Source organism: Alligator sinensis, unplaced genomic scaffold, assembly GCF_000455745.1.
Source record: "Alligator sinensis unplaced genomic scaffold, ASM45574v1 scaffold603_1, whole genome shotgun sequence".
In the NCBI taxonomy this organism is placed as follows: Eukaryota; Metazoa; Chordata; order Crocodylia; family Alligatoridae; genus Alligator; species Alligator sinensis.
In genome coordinates this window covers 15,376-30,089 of record NW_005842853.1, presented here as the reverse complement: position 1 = coordinate 30,089, position 14,714 = coordinate 15,376, and the positions used below count along the sequence as shown (strand labels likewise).

General features: G+C 44.7%; 1 pseudogene; it reads right to left on the bottom strand.

Annotated features, from left to right (window-relative positions):
- Positions 1–3,643: 3,643 nt before the first annotated feature.
- The window catches only part of LOC102374939, a 20,751-nt pseudogene continuing 9,680 nt past the window's right edge, over positions 3,644–14,714 (bottom strand).

Genomic DNA, 14,714 nt, shown 5'->3' with positions numbered 1-14,714 from the left:
GCTACCCAAACCACATGGGCTGCATCCAGATGAGTGTGGATGTGCAGTATGTGGCACCACAGACTTATCTGCAGCACAACACACTGCACATGCAGGCACAGGGGGGTTTGGATCCCAGGAGATCCTGGGATCAAGAAAACCTATGCCAAAAAGCAAGCAGGGCAGCACATATGGTGGCCTCATGCATCGCCCAAAACTGCAGCCTGGCTGGCCAGAGCTACAATGGCTGCTGGCTGGGCTCCCAGATGCAGGAACGCCACAGCTGAAGCTCTCCAAAGCCCCCAGGATATCAGGTAAGGCTGCTGGAGCCAGCACAGTTGCTGGCCCCAGCTTCCCCTACGCCACCCAGAATAACCTGCTGCATGCCAGAGGGCATATGGCATGAGCATTCCCCAGAGCAAGCAGCAGCGGCACAAGGTGTGCCACCATTACTTATCCCCAGGGAAACAAACATCCACACTCATATGGACATGGCCATGAAGGTGTGCTGTTTCCTCAAATCCAGTGACCACACACAGCCCTCACCACCACCATTGTTACCAGATTTGCCCATTACTTTGGGGTGTGCTCATTTATTAGGGATACATTTCTAGGGTCTTGGTAATTCTGTCAATGTGTGGCTTGTGTTTCTATACGGAGCTGTATCTCTCCCTTCTGCAAGCCCTCACCCCCAATGGAGCTATCTTGCAGGACTCAGTTTCAATGGGACTGGGTTCCTCCAGTCACCAAATCAGTCATACACACAAACACACACACATTAACGTGACACACCTGACCCAGCTGGGTTGATCAGCATGGACAGGCTGACACCCTCATATGCCAAGAATCAGTTCATCAGAGCAACAATACACTGCAGTCAGACACAAGCACACAGGTGAACAGAATCCCTCTGAATCTGGCTGGGTGTCCAGCTGACACCCTCATGGGCCAGCATTCAGTTCATAAGGGCATGTCTGAGTCACACTGGGTCAATCAGCCTGTACAAGCTGATCCCCTTATGTGTTTCAAACTCAGCATGTCCCAACTTTGGCCTCTTGATGAGCAGACCCCACAGTATTTTTGGACTTCACAGGGATCTTTAGCTTAGGTAAAAGAAGCGTTGCTGCAGAACACATGAGGAAGGAGGAGTAGAGAAGGAAAAATATACCCAGTTACTACCAGTTTGACTATAAAAGTTATTTATTGCTAAGTATATGAAATATATAATGGTACTAGTAGTAACAGACATGCAAAAGAAAAACAAACACAAATCATTACAGTATTACCCTGGTTTCACCAAGCACTCGGGAAAATTTAGCTCAAGCCCAACCAATACAGTTCAAGTTCAGAAATTTATGCCTAGAGAGAAAAGAGAAAGAGCGCGCGCTGGGATCTCACCAGTCCAAGGTACTTAGGCTGCAAAGTTGACAGGCAAAGTCTGTAGCACAATCCTTGAAGGGAGACGATCTGTTCTTCCAGCGTCCCAAGAACAACACGGGATGGTGTTAGCACACAATTTTTCTTCTTGAAGCACACACACTGCTGCTTTTTACAGATTTTTATACCCTCAGTTCAGCTGCTTTGAAGTATTCTTAATAGAGTAAATCATTGTCTTTTCTCTTGACAAGGGGTTATCTGGTTTGGAACATCTCAAGAAATTGATTGATAATCAGGAAACACATAAGGTTAGAGAGTACCCAGTCACTTGGGAGCCAGCTTGAAATTCCTATGGATAGCAGATATACTGATGGGATATCTCATGGTTTCTTCAGAAACAATAGATAGCTTGCAGCATCAGGATTTTGGATTTTTACTTGTTGTGAACAAGCCTCAGCTTAGCAGAGTTTTAGTCAATCAAGTTTAAATAGGCCTCCCATAGTGGGACCGGGGAATGTATGGCCCGAGATGCCTATTAAACTTTACTTCTGCTTAGAGGTGTGTGTGGGGGGGGGGGAAGTCCTTTGTAAATTCAGATTAGAACTGGTCTGATAAATGCTGAGCTGGGTGTGTGTAAATATGGGTTGATTAGCATTTGGAGCACAGATTCCCCAACATGCAGTGCTCCCCTGCTTCTCTGACCCCAGAATTCACTGCAGTCTCTGCTTCAGGCTTTCTGTTCTCCATCTCTCATGTAAATGAATGGTCATCTGGTTCCATCTCGGATGCAAATGAGACCTAGGGCAGTTGTTTCACTCTTGTCACCCATATCTGGAGGGTCTTAGGTGTGTCTCTCACTGCATCTTAATCAGTTTCGTTTAGGTGGGGGGGGGGGAATTCTTTGTGAGTCAGACAGACTGCATCCTGTGCCAGGGTTCCCAAGAACACAGAGCTGAGACGTAACACCATGGGCCCTTGCATTTTGTACTACCTACCATCCAGCTCCCTTGTCCATCCCCACCCCCACTGACCTCCAGTCCATTCAGACCCTCCCAGCTGAAAAGAATTAACATCTTTCTCTAAGATTAGAGAGAGTGAAGAGATAGTAGGAGCAAACCTATTGCTCTCACTTCATCTAAATCCTACTACACCAGGTGGCTCACATGCAAAGTTTTAGTCTTGTGTTCCCACCCCATTTCTTCCCTCCACAGAAAGATTAGTGGCTCCTCAGGTAATGATTCATTCTCTCAGAGGTGATCCCATGGTGCCTCTCTGTCTTCACTGCAGCTGTGATGGAGTGGCCTCTTTACAACCTGCAATGGTCAGTGAGTAGATTTGTTTTTAGCCTCTCCCAGTCCTACATGCCCCTCTCTTTACTTTCAACTATTTGTACTTTTGAGCTCAGAGTACTTATTGCAAATAAGAGTGGCAAGATTTAAAATGCCCTCTACACATAAGAATGATCTTTCCTCTTTGTTACAGTGTAGCAAAGAGCTATTACATTTCAGAAAGAGGTGTTTTCTTCAAATCATACCTAGGTATAAGGTATACAGCACCAGCTACTCCAGTTACCATAATTCAGTACTAGGAAGAAGATCTAGTTCCTCACAGTCAAGAAATGCACCTATTATACTAATGAGGATCTCTGTCTTTCTTCAGAGCTTTCTCAGCATCTCCCTCCTCCCAGCACCACCTCAGCACCTTCATTAACCACTCTTCAGGAGCAGTGGTAGGGGAAATCCCTAGAGCAAAGACAAGAGCTGCTTTTACTTACACAATATAGCTTTGAAAAATATAGGAATTTAAATCTGTATTGCCACATTTGTTTCATGTTCTCCTGTACTATATGTATATTTGTTAACATAGGACAATGTAAACTCAGTCTAATCTTTAAGCATTTATTCCAATGTTTTTGTTTAGTTGATTATTTAACAAAACAATTCTTCCTTACCTTTTTCATTTTTGCCATATTCCTTGGGACCCCAGAAAATTATGTTAGTTAGCACATGACATAAACTACGAAATCCATCTCTAAAGTAATATATGTGTGCAAGGCCTAGTATAAGGCAGCTATTGTCACAATCCTGACAAACATGTTGGTGGTACTGCAATAAATAGTTATTCAAACAATGCAAACATCCAGAAGGAGAAAACTAAGGATTACATTAAATTGCCTTTATTACTGATCTTGTGTGAAATTCAAGCAAAGTAATGAAAAATGATATTTTGTATCAAGTTTTGGAAACAGAAGTATGGCAAATGTAGAAGGTTTCAAAGTTTTATTGCATTACTCCATACTGGTGACATGTGGCAAGGTAAGCAACCGAGGCCCAAACCGGATATTCTGTTGTCCTAAACCATATACCTAAACCAGGGATGGGCAATTATTTTTGGTGGAGGGCCCCTTACTGAGTTTTGGCAAGCCATCGAGGGCCACATGGGTAGCCCTGCCCCTTGAAGGGTGCCCCACCTCCTGGTCACCATCTTGGGACCGGAAGTCCTGCCCCCTAACCCCAACCTTTGCCACCAGAAGTCCCTCCCCTTACCCCCCAGAATTACTCCTTTCAGCAAGGGGTTTTGCTGTCTCTGAACCAGAAAAATACCAAATTATATTCTAAAAAAATCAAACATGTAGTACAACATTCATTAATTTCATTTCAAAAAATATTTTTATCCTGATTTACATGTGTTCGTGTAGTGTACATAGAGGTAATAGTATAATAGCTTAAAATGAAGTCTTACTCCTGTATATTGTGGGAGGGTGGGTATAGGTTTGTGGGTATGTATGGTGTGTGGGAGGGTGTATGTGTGTAGGATTTGGGGGGGTGGATAGCTATGGGGGGTGTGGGTGAGTATGGGTTTTGTGGGTGGGCTGTGAGTGTGTGGGGAGGGGTGGCTGGGGAGGGTTGCAGTTTGCATAAAGAGGGAGGGTTTGCCCCCCTGTAGCAGACAGAGCCCCCCACAGTGCTCCTGCAAGCCTGGGCTCTGTGCTGCTGCCACTCCTGGTCCCAGGGCACTGGCATGGGTCCCATGCTCCCGCTCACTCCCATTTGCTCCGCCCCCATCTGCCACTGCTGCACTCCTCCTGCTGCTTCCCCATCTCCCACCCCCCCACCGGTCCAGCACCACATCCCAGCTGCTCCTGCAGTCCCAGTGCTACAGCTGGGAACCACGTTGTAACAGCTGGTTGGCTGGCAGGCAGGTGGGGGGAGTGGGGAAATGGCTGCAGCAGATGGGAGGGAAGGGGCAATAAGCAGGTGCATGGAGCACAGCAACAGCTGGGTGGAAGAGCTGGGCACATGCCAGTGCACTGGGGCCAGCACCAGCAAGGCCCAGAGTGGGGTGGCAGGAGCATGGGGCCAGGCTCCCAGGGGCTCTATAGAGCCGGGCTGCACTGCTCAAGCAGGGAAGGAGGGAGCCAGCCCAGCTCCATAGAGCCCTTGGCAGCCTGGCCCTACACTTCTGTTGCCTGCTCTGGGCCCCGCTGGCATTGGCCATATTTTGCCCACCCCTGCCCTAAACTGACTCCAGTTCAAGTACTGCTGTTTCAAGAGGTAATTTACAGAAAGTGAATATACAATGAGCCCACAGGGATAACATTGTGTAATCACCTAGGACAGGGGTCACAATATTTTGTCACCCTGGATCAGAGCTTGTGACCTGGCTCCCTGTCACAGGCTGTAAATCTTTGCCCCTGGAGAGCTCAAGTTGCCCACATTTATCCTTGCTACAGATACCAGACCCCTCTGCACATGAAAGTAAGTGCAGGCAGAGGCAGTGCAGTAGGGAAGGCTGTGAAGAAGGATGCTACAGAAGGGGCAAGTACAATTTCATGCTACCCAGTTTCCCATGCTGACCCAGGCTGGGTCAGACCTTCCCAAGGTGGATCTAACCTAACAAACAAACAAAATTAAAAGCCATGGGGATTAAAGTAACCAGATTCTTCCATTCAGTGACTGCTGCAATATTTCTGGAGAGTTCAACCCCTGGACATAGTGCCATGTACGGCTTATAATACAGACAGACCAGTTAGGGTCTATTAACTTTGGTTTGGAATTAAAAGTAGTTTTGACAAAGCACTACACTTTCTTTGAAGTCTTGCACTTAGCATGAGCCTTTCAGATAATATCTTTATTAGATAGCCCATCTACTCATCTTCAAAGTTAAGGTCTCTTTCCTATTACCTCTCCCCACCCCCCCATGCACAAAAAAAGCCACAACAATTTGCTCAAGTTTCTCTTCTACCAATAAAGCAAGTTCCTTAAGTGCTCAAGTTCCAGGTATACTACCTTCTGTCTACAAGGTCATTGTCTGCCTTATCCATTGCTCACACACTGCTTTGTGTGCTTTTGATAGGTAGCATTATGCAGGCTCAAGGATTAAAAATGTTTTATCCCCATCTACTCTCTTTCATTAACTGAGGAATTTGATATTAAAGCATAGCATCTATTACAAATGTTATATACGAAACTCTTTTCCTCACCATTTTAGCAGCTTCATCCAAGTCATCACAGGCAAAGATTTTAAGATCACTAGTTGTTTTCAAAGCTTTGGCATCAACTCATGTACCTTAAAAAACAAGTTGTTTTAACATAACAAATTTCAGTATTACTAAACAACGTATTAACACTCCCTAGTCAAGTCAGCTACAGTACAAAGTGATGATGTTCAAGTTTACCAAGACAGTTCTGCCAAAACACCTCTATTTTGACTTAATTACACTCCATAACAGGAGGCCTCTGTAGCAGCAGCACCAATTTTATCAATTCTAAAAAAAAAATCTTAACTAAAAATAGGTCTAAAAATAGAAAATTCCTAATTGGCAAGTCATTAATATTTATAAGGTCTCAAGAAGTTTTTTCTCCATTTAAAAAAAACAACAACACACCTCTTCTGTTTAGAAGAGCAACAAAACAGCTTAACTGCTTTACATTTTTGCTGCTATAAAAACAACCTAAATATATTTACACAGTACATAAAAGAGTACTTAACTTACAATCGTATTACAATAGGAATTTTAGGTCCAAGTCCTTTACTGCCATAATGATACCTTGATGCAATAATATCACATCATATAATGCCTCCAAAAATACTGACCAGAATAGCCAGTACCTAGGTAAGGAAGTAACAAGCAGTTCGTTTTGTTACACAATCAGTGACAGAATTACCATTCAAAGTTAAATATTTAAAAACAGACACTAGAATATTGTATCAAACAAAAATATAACAAGTCTGAGGTGGCCCGAATCCTCACAATCAGTTCTGAAAATTTAATCTCCACATGTGCAATGCTAAGCATGTGATTATGAATGTAGGGTTTCTTTATTCGAGAGCAGTAAAACACTGCCTTGAGATCCTTTCAAGAGTGCCAAATATTAGCAATGTTCACAAACATGATTCACAATATAAACTTAGAATTTCAAATCAAAATTCAGTCTCTCAAAAGCATTCTGACCTGATGTGGTCTTTGAATTCTTTGCAACAGATGAATTGCTCTATCATTTTTCTCTAGCCAAAAAAAAAAAAAGTGAAAACTAAGAGTTGGCTTTTCTGAGGAGTGTTTTGAGTCTAAAAGGGTTGAGAGCCAAAGCACTCTGGGCACGTCTACACATGCATTTGCTCTGGGGTGGGTGTACTTACTCTGGAGTAAACCCACCCCAGGCAGGTATCTACACATGCAGGGAAATGGGAACAGATTTGCTGCTCATGGCAGCAGTTTGCTCCTGCTCCCACTGGCACTGCACCACCCCCCTGCCACTCCAAGGGTGGGTGGTGGCCATGTTTAAAAGGCAGCCCTAACACACTACTTCTTGGCCACTTGCTTCACTGGCCCAGAGCAGTGTGCAGAGCACGGTGGCAGCACACTGTGACTCTGTCACCACAGCCTCTGCCTGCTGCACCATGGCTGTTCCAGCCCCAGGACCCAGCAGCAATGTCCACTTCCCTGGGATCCTGCTGGCCACTGTGCTGGCCCTGCTAGCCTGCTGCAGGGATCGCCACCTGTCTCAGGGCAGTCTTGGCCCTGGCAGCCCAGCTGTACTGTGTGACTGCCTGGCCTGGCTCCCTGTGGTGTTCCAGGCTCCCTACCACCATGGTGCTGCCTCCTAGACCCCGTGCTGCCTCCTGGAACCCAGCAAGGATGCCAACAATGCACACATGGATGCTACCACTGGGGCCATCCACGCCCTCCTGGGCCTCCAGCCCCACCTCTAGGTTTGCCCAGCTAGCCAGGACTGGTGGCTGCATGTTGTCCACACCACCTGGAATGACGAGCAGTACCTCAAGTCCTTTTGCATGACCTGGGACACTTTCCAGGAGCTCCTGGAGCAGATCCGTCTGCACCTGGAGAAGCAGGCCAGCACCAGGCAGTGGCCCCTCCCTGCGGACACCAGGCTGGCCACCATCCTGCTCAAGCTGACCACACCTGCTGGCATCCACTACATTGGCCACCTCTTCAGTGTGGGCAAAGCAACCATCCTGGAGGTCTGCAGCACCCTCCAGGATGTGCTAGGGTACACTGTTCTCCACATACATGACCTCCTGGCAGTGGTGGTGGGGTTCTGTGCCCTTTGCTTCCCCCAGTCCATTGGGGCCCTGGCCAGGACCCACATCCTCATCACCTGCCCACCATACAGTGACCAACCCTAGTACAGCTGGCGGGACTCCCACTCTGCCTTCACCAACATGTGCGCTGGCTGGGCAAGCAGTGCCCACAACACCCATGTATTTCACAACTCTGCCCTGCCACCTCTGGTGGAGAGCAGGCGCTTTGCGCCGGGGGTACCAGACCTCCAGCTGGGTGCAGTGGTGGTCCTACCCTCCTCATCAGGGACCCTGCCTACCCACTCCTCACCTGGCTCATGTGGCCTACACTGGCCAGCTGGAGCCAACCAGCCAAATTTGAACCAGTGCCTGGGCCAGCCCACACCCTGGGGGGTGCATCTTTGGCCACTTCAAGGGATCCTGGTGCACCCTCATTGCCCACCTTATGATCGCCCAGGACAACATCCCCCTGTCACTGTCACAGCCTTCATGTTGTGTAACACCTGTGAGGCCCAGGGTGAGCTATTCCACAAAGCCTGGGCAGAGGAGGCACAGTGGGTGGAGGACACCTGGCACCAGGAGCACCAGGTGTGGCAGCAGTAGTGGGCCCCAACTCCAGCTAGGCCCCAGGCAAGTGGCACACCCACCAATAGGGGCCAGGGTACCAGGTGCGGGAGACGCTGACTGACCACTTCCTCCTGCACTCCCCACTGTAGCCCACCTGGACAGCCACCCACAGACCCCTGCCCCACTGTACACCTCCAGCACCATGCTCACTGCAGACAGTTCTCCAAAAAGCAGTTTATTCCCCTTCACAGACTCCCCTCCCTGCTCCCTCCCCCACAACAGAATCCATCTGTCCTCCCTCCCCAACAACAAAGCCTGTCCCCACTTCCCCCACTCCCCAAAGAGCTCCCAGCCCACAGCCCTGGGCTGAAAGTGGCCCCCTGGTGGTGGGGATGACCCAGAGTTAATTTGCTCCCAATCAGAATCTACACATGTGCTACTGTGTAGTAACTAATTGCGAGTGACTTTGCTACTTGTACTTGCAGGTTGTAAGTTTACTTATAATTAGAGCAAATTACTGCTCAGTAAGAGTCTACATATGTAGACACAAATGCTTACTGTGCAGTAATTTGCTCTACTGTGCAGTAAAGTATCTCATGTAGATGTGCCCTCTGAGTTTCAAAGACGTTTATTTAGTCATTCATCCTAAGTTTGGCTTGTTTCTTTTTATCCCTTTAAATCAGCAGGGTTTGTAAGGAACAACCATTCCCTTTAAATAGTTTTTGTATCCTATCTCATTTATAAGAAATTAACTGAAAAGAGATGCAAACCAAAGAGAGACATGTTTGGTTCTAATAATAATGTAGTAAAGTTACTGTGCCATGACTGTTAATAAGGCTTTAAGAACTCTTGCTCAACTGATTTTCCAAAGAAAGTCATTTTTATTCACGTATAGTAAAAAAGACTGCACCTCAGCTATTAAAAATTACTGTCAAAGTGCTGCTTCATTTACCAGTTGTTTGGCCTTCTGCAGTTTTTAAAAAGACAAGCCACCACATTAGCTTATGACCACTCCAGTAACACTAGAGAATAAGAATATAAATCATTTGTAAATTTTTTAAACTAAAGGTCAACTTGCCAGCGTCTCTTCTACAGGCTACATTTAAAGTTAGACATTAGGTGTAAAAGGATATAGAAAATAAGTTTCATTTTACAGTTAATACATCTACTCGAGCCTTCCTATTCACTCTGTTACAAATGGGCAGTTCAACAGGACAGAACATCCACTCAGAAGAATACGAAGGTAAAGTCTGCAGTAACAAAGTTTTTCTAACTTTGTTTAGGAAATGTGCCATTTTGCACACTTGAGCAGGATTGCAGCATAAGACATAAAATTGCTCTGTGTGCCTCATGGGCAGGCAGAAGGGGAAGGGCTGTGGAATATGTGCAGGAGAGCCAGACTGAGCTGCAGCCCCTCCTGGTCTGACCCTGCAGTGCACTGTCAGTCCAGGAAACAGAGGCATGCAGGCCAGGTGGACCTGTCCCACATGCTTGTTTCCTGCATGTCATGAGGGGGCTGGACCAGGAACAAGCACAAGCCAGCTCTCCTGTCTGCTTTAAGCCTATCACAGAACCCTAAACAGCAGGAGCATGTGCATGGCGTAGCCCTTCCCAGTCTGGCTGCGTATCCGGTGCATGGAGCATTTTCACTTGGTTGTAGTCAAGGCACCCATGCCACAATACCCCGGTTGAAAACCATTGGGTTAAAGAGAGGAAGAATTATGCTCTTCTCCCTTCTACGGCTTGGTAAAAAGTTCAGCTCTGGACTCTTTTACATAGCAGCATGGTCAGAAGTATTTCAGAGTTCTCCTGCCAGCTTCATGAACAAGCTGCTCATGCTCATTGGTAGCTGCAGTAGGTAACGCCTCTGCTGATGCTAAAGGGCAGGAAAAGAGGATTGCTAAGACTGAGGGGGGAGGGGTGGACAGGAAAAAAGTAGTAACAATTAACTGATATAGGAAACTAGCCAAGAAAACAAGTGTCAGGAAGGAGAGCTGGATTTATGATTCCTGGTTACTAGTCCTCAGTCTACAGGATATGTCAGTGGAAATTTAACCTATGTTTAAAAAAAAGTTTAAACTTTGACCCCTAATACGTCATGGTTTACAACTTCTGAATTTCAGAAGTCTAGTTTCTGCAACAGAATGGAAAGACACATTTTGCCAAAGTACTCAGATGACTTGTTCAATTAACTAGCTTGGACGTAAGGAACATGAGGACTGGTGACTAACTGTTCTATGTAAGCGCCTTCAACCAGTCCAAGAGACTACAGATCACATGCAGAGCAGTGCAACACAGCAGGGGGGAGCCTCCACACATGGCACAATACATTACAGAGAGAAGAGTGTCTTGCACATTAAGAGCAGGGGTGCCCCTGAGCAAGTCACAGCCTCCAGGCACATGGCCCACACTGATAAAGCCCCTAGCTACTTAAAAGTTGGACAGCCTATACTACACAACAGTGGCCCTAAATATTCACCTATTCTCCAAAGCACTCATACCTTCACATTTATCCAAGTCAACTGCCAACATACTACCCAATTCCTTTAAGATGACCAACAAAACCCAGATTTAAATACATCAGCTGTCTTCGAAAACATCAAGCCAGGTTATTTTGACATCCCACACATGGGGTTGTGACAGGGTAACTGAAATACCCTGCCACAGCAATGCCCAGGAGAAAGAGAAAAAAAGAAGGAAACTTACGCTGAGACGCAGGAAGAACTGCGGTGAGCCCAGACGGGAAGAACATCACGGCACAGACAATTAAAGGAGCCGGCTTGGGCCATGGCAGACCAAAGGCTGCTGCGGCAAATCCAGCTGCTGGGGTTCGAAACCGAAGGGAGGAAACCGGAGCAGCCAAGGGGAAAAGAAAGAAACCGCGCCAAAGAGGGAAAGAAGAAATAGCTGGGTCAAGCGGACCAAGAATAGGAGGTTGCCATGGTGGACCCAGCTGGGGAAAAGGGAGATTTAAGGGATGCTGGGAGGGCAACCTGGGGTTGGAGAGAGGGGGAGACGAGAAAAAAGAAGACAGGTGAGATCACAGAAGAAGGAAACCAACCGCAGAGCTTAAGGGACAGCTCCGGTCCCCCAACTTACCTGGAGAGAACCAGTAAAGGATCTTCTCAGATGAGAATAATCATCACAGGAGGTGAGAAAGCTGCTCGTCCGGTGAATCCAGCCCCACGGGGGTGTGAAGGTAACCACTCCAGGAACCTGGAAGAAGATAGAGATGTGGGTGAAATTACACCTCCAGGAGGGAGTGAGCCTGTCCCTACCCTGAAAATAAGGGAGGGATTAGACATAAGAAAGAACTGTCTTGGGACCCGTGCAGAGAAGAATGGGGCAAGCAGCCAAACTGAGAAGATGACTCTGGTCAGGGGTCCTTTAGACTGAGGCCAGAACAATAGCTTCAGAGGCGAGCAACAGCACACCCAGAACACCTGTTGTGGTTAGGGCAGGGTGTGGGGATGGTGGAGCCCTGTGAAGTCCAACCGACATCTTGAGCCTATAACAACCCTCGTGTCCCAAGACTGTTTGAACATCTATCTCCCATAACATCAAAGGCATGGCATGAAGGATGAAACACTAGAATCAGCAGGGAGACGCCTCAGCTCTAGACAGCACGCCATCGACCTTCCACAGGGGTTATAAAACAAACCAAAACAATCCTATTTACAGCCATCTGTAAAGAGGTTCCATAGAAGATGGAAATCCAAACAGACTATAATTGAAGCCTCTTGAAATTGTGATAGTGTATTACCTTTTGCCCTTATTAAAAATTATGACCTTATTAGCTGTTAAACAGCAGTTGTTTAACAATTAAGTAATATGGAAGATGCAAGCTAAATTGCTCTATCAGTTAATTAGTCAAATGAATGGAATTTGCTATTAAGTATCTGTAATATCAAGTTGCACTCCCTCCCACTAAGTGCACTTCACAGGGAATGAATGCTGTCATGACCATTCCTTGACCATACAGTATCAACATGTATAAGAGATACTTCCTTGACAGTATATTAAGTGAATCAGTGGCCTAACCTTCACATGAAGTCATTGGCTGGTCAAATAAAGTTTGGTCAAATGATCAGTCAAAAATTGCCAAATAGAGTCAAATATTTTTTTATTTACATTAGAAACCAGTAATTTCTTACATACTGTTGAAATAAATTTATTTCACAATTAAATCTTATTTCACAATTAATTTTTTTTATAAAAACTAAAACAAAGAAAAAGCATGTGCATGGCGTAGCCCTTCCCAGTCTGGCTGTGTATCCGGTGCATGGAGCATTTTCACTTGGTTGTAGTCAAGGCACCCATGCCACAATACCCCAGTTGAAAACCATTGGGTTAAAGAGAGGAAGAATTATGCTCAGAAAAAGCACAAATTTTCCATTGTCAAAAACATTTAAAAATCATATTTCTGTCAAGAAAATTACAAAAAATTCACTCCCCATAAAATTGAAAGCATATACTTCATCAAAACAAAAAATATAAAAAATGCTTAGTAAGTTTCATTATTAAAAAGTTAAAAAATTATTTTCATTATTAGTCTGTTCTTTTTTTTGAGTTGATGTCATCTTCTTCCTGACTTCCATTCTTTTCACTGTCACTTTCTTCTGAGTCAGAATCAGAAGACCTGCTTGAAAAATATTCATCTTTGTCCAAAATGTTTTTCATTAACCATGGATTATTATCTACATTGCCATCTTCCCAGCAGTTTTTATTTTTATCCTGTTTCAGTTCTTGCTATGAATGTTGCCCCAAACCGACCAGTTACACTCTGCACAAGCAGTAGAGCTTGGAAGTGTTAACAGGACCAGTTGCTATCAGAACCAGTCGCTAATGAATAAGAAGGACAAAGGCCTTTCCATTAATTTGATTATGTAATTTGACCTTTTTCTATGGATATGACTTCATTCCAAATTACTTTACTGTTGAATATCCCACTGCTTGCTTTAAAATTGTTTCAGTCATCAGGAAATTTCTTAAATTTAGCCCCGTTCCTTATTAGTCCACAAGCTGCATCAAACTCTTCACCTGTTAGCTTTTCTCTTTGATATTGAGGATCCAACAGGTAACCTGCATTGTGTGCATCAGTAATCAATTGGCACATTCTTTCCTCCATCATTTCTTTATATGTTTTTCTCAGATGTTGGAAGTGGAGATTCTTTACAAGTGTTGATGATATCATGCAGAATGTTTGTGTATTCATATTTGATATCTGCAAGTATACATGTGTCACCTTCCAACTTCTGTATAACTTGGGCAACAGGCTGTAGCACGGACAACAATTTGGGACTGCATACCCAAAAGACATCCTCATTAAATATATCAATTCAAATGTCTCACAGACAAGTGCTAGAAACAGTTTCATCTACAACAGCTGATTGCAAAGCTCTCACAAACCTGAAGTTGTTGCAAACATTTGATTGTTGAAGCCGACCGGATAGGACAGGTTGCACCCATTGTTAGAAGTATGCAATGTTGTTTTCAGCCCTGGAGAAACACAACAGCTGAAACGTCAATTTTTTCAAAAATAAACAATTTTTTTTTTTTTACTTTTGCGGGATGAGAATGGAATGTTTGTAAGCCTTTGAAATCATGAACAAAAAGTTGCAATGTGTGAGCAGCACAACTGTAGAACTGAATATGAGGATATTTCTCTTTCACAGTACTCTAATCAGATTTCATATTTGCAGCATTGTCAGTTACAACCGAAAATACTTTCTAGGACTGAGTTCTTGAATAACATTTTTGAACTATAATGCTATGTATTTGGATGTGTGGCAGTGTTCTACAGTGCTTAAGAATTTATAGAATAATGACTGGGGAGTTGTGACCAAGAAGTTAATTATGCTTTCATTCTGAATATCACTCCAACCATCTGATACAATGGACACATGAGATGCCTCTTAATAAAACCACTTACTCTTCTCTACATTTCACCAAAAGCTTCAACCAGATGTACAGTTAGCTGTTTTCTGCCTGGTAAAATGTAGACTGTATGCAGCTTGGCAAAAAAATTCTTACATGTAGGGATTTTCTACTGTGTGAAAAAGTCAAATTGCTTATATTTGCTAAAGCTGTATATACATGATCAAGCTCACGTTATTTTGTGTATTAATCTTGTCCAAAAATCCTAAAATATTTGATTGTGGTTTTGATCTGCTTGGTCACTTTCCCATAAAGCTTCAGATTTCACCTCAGTTGATTCCCAAGAACTGGCCAAAGAAGGCTTAAAAAAG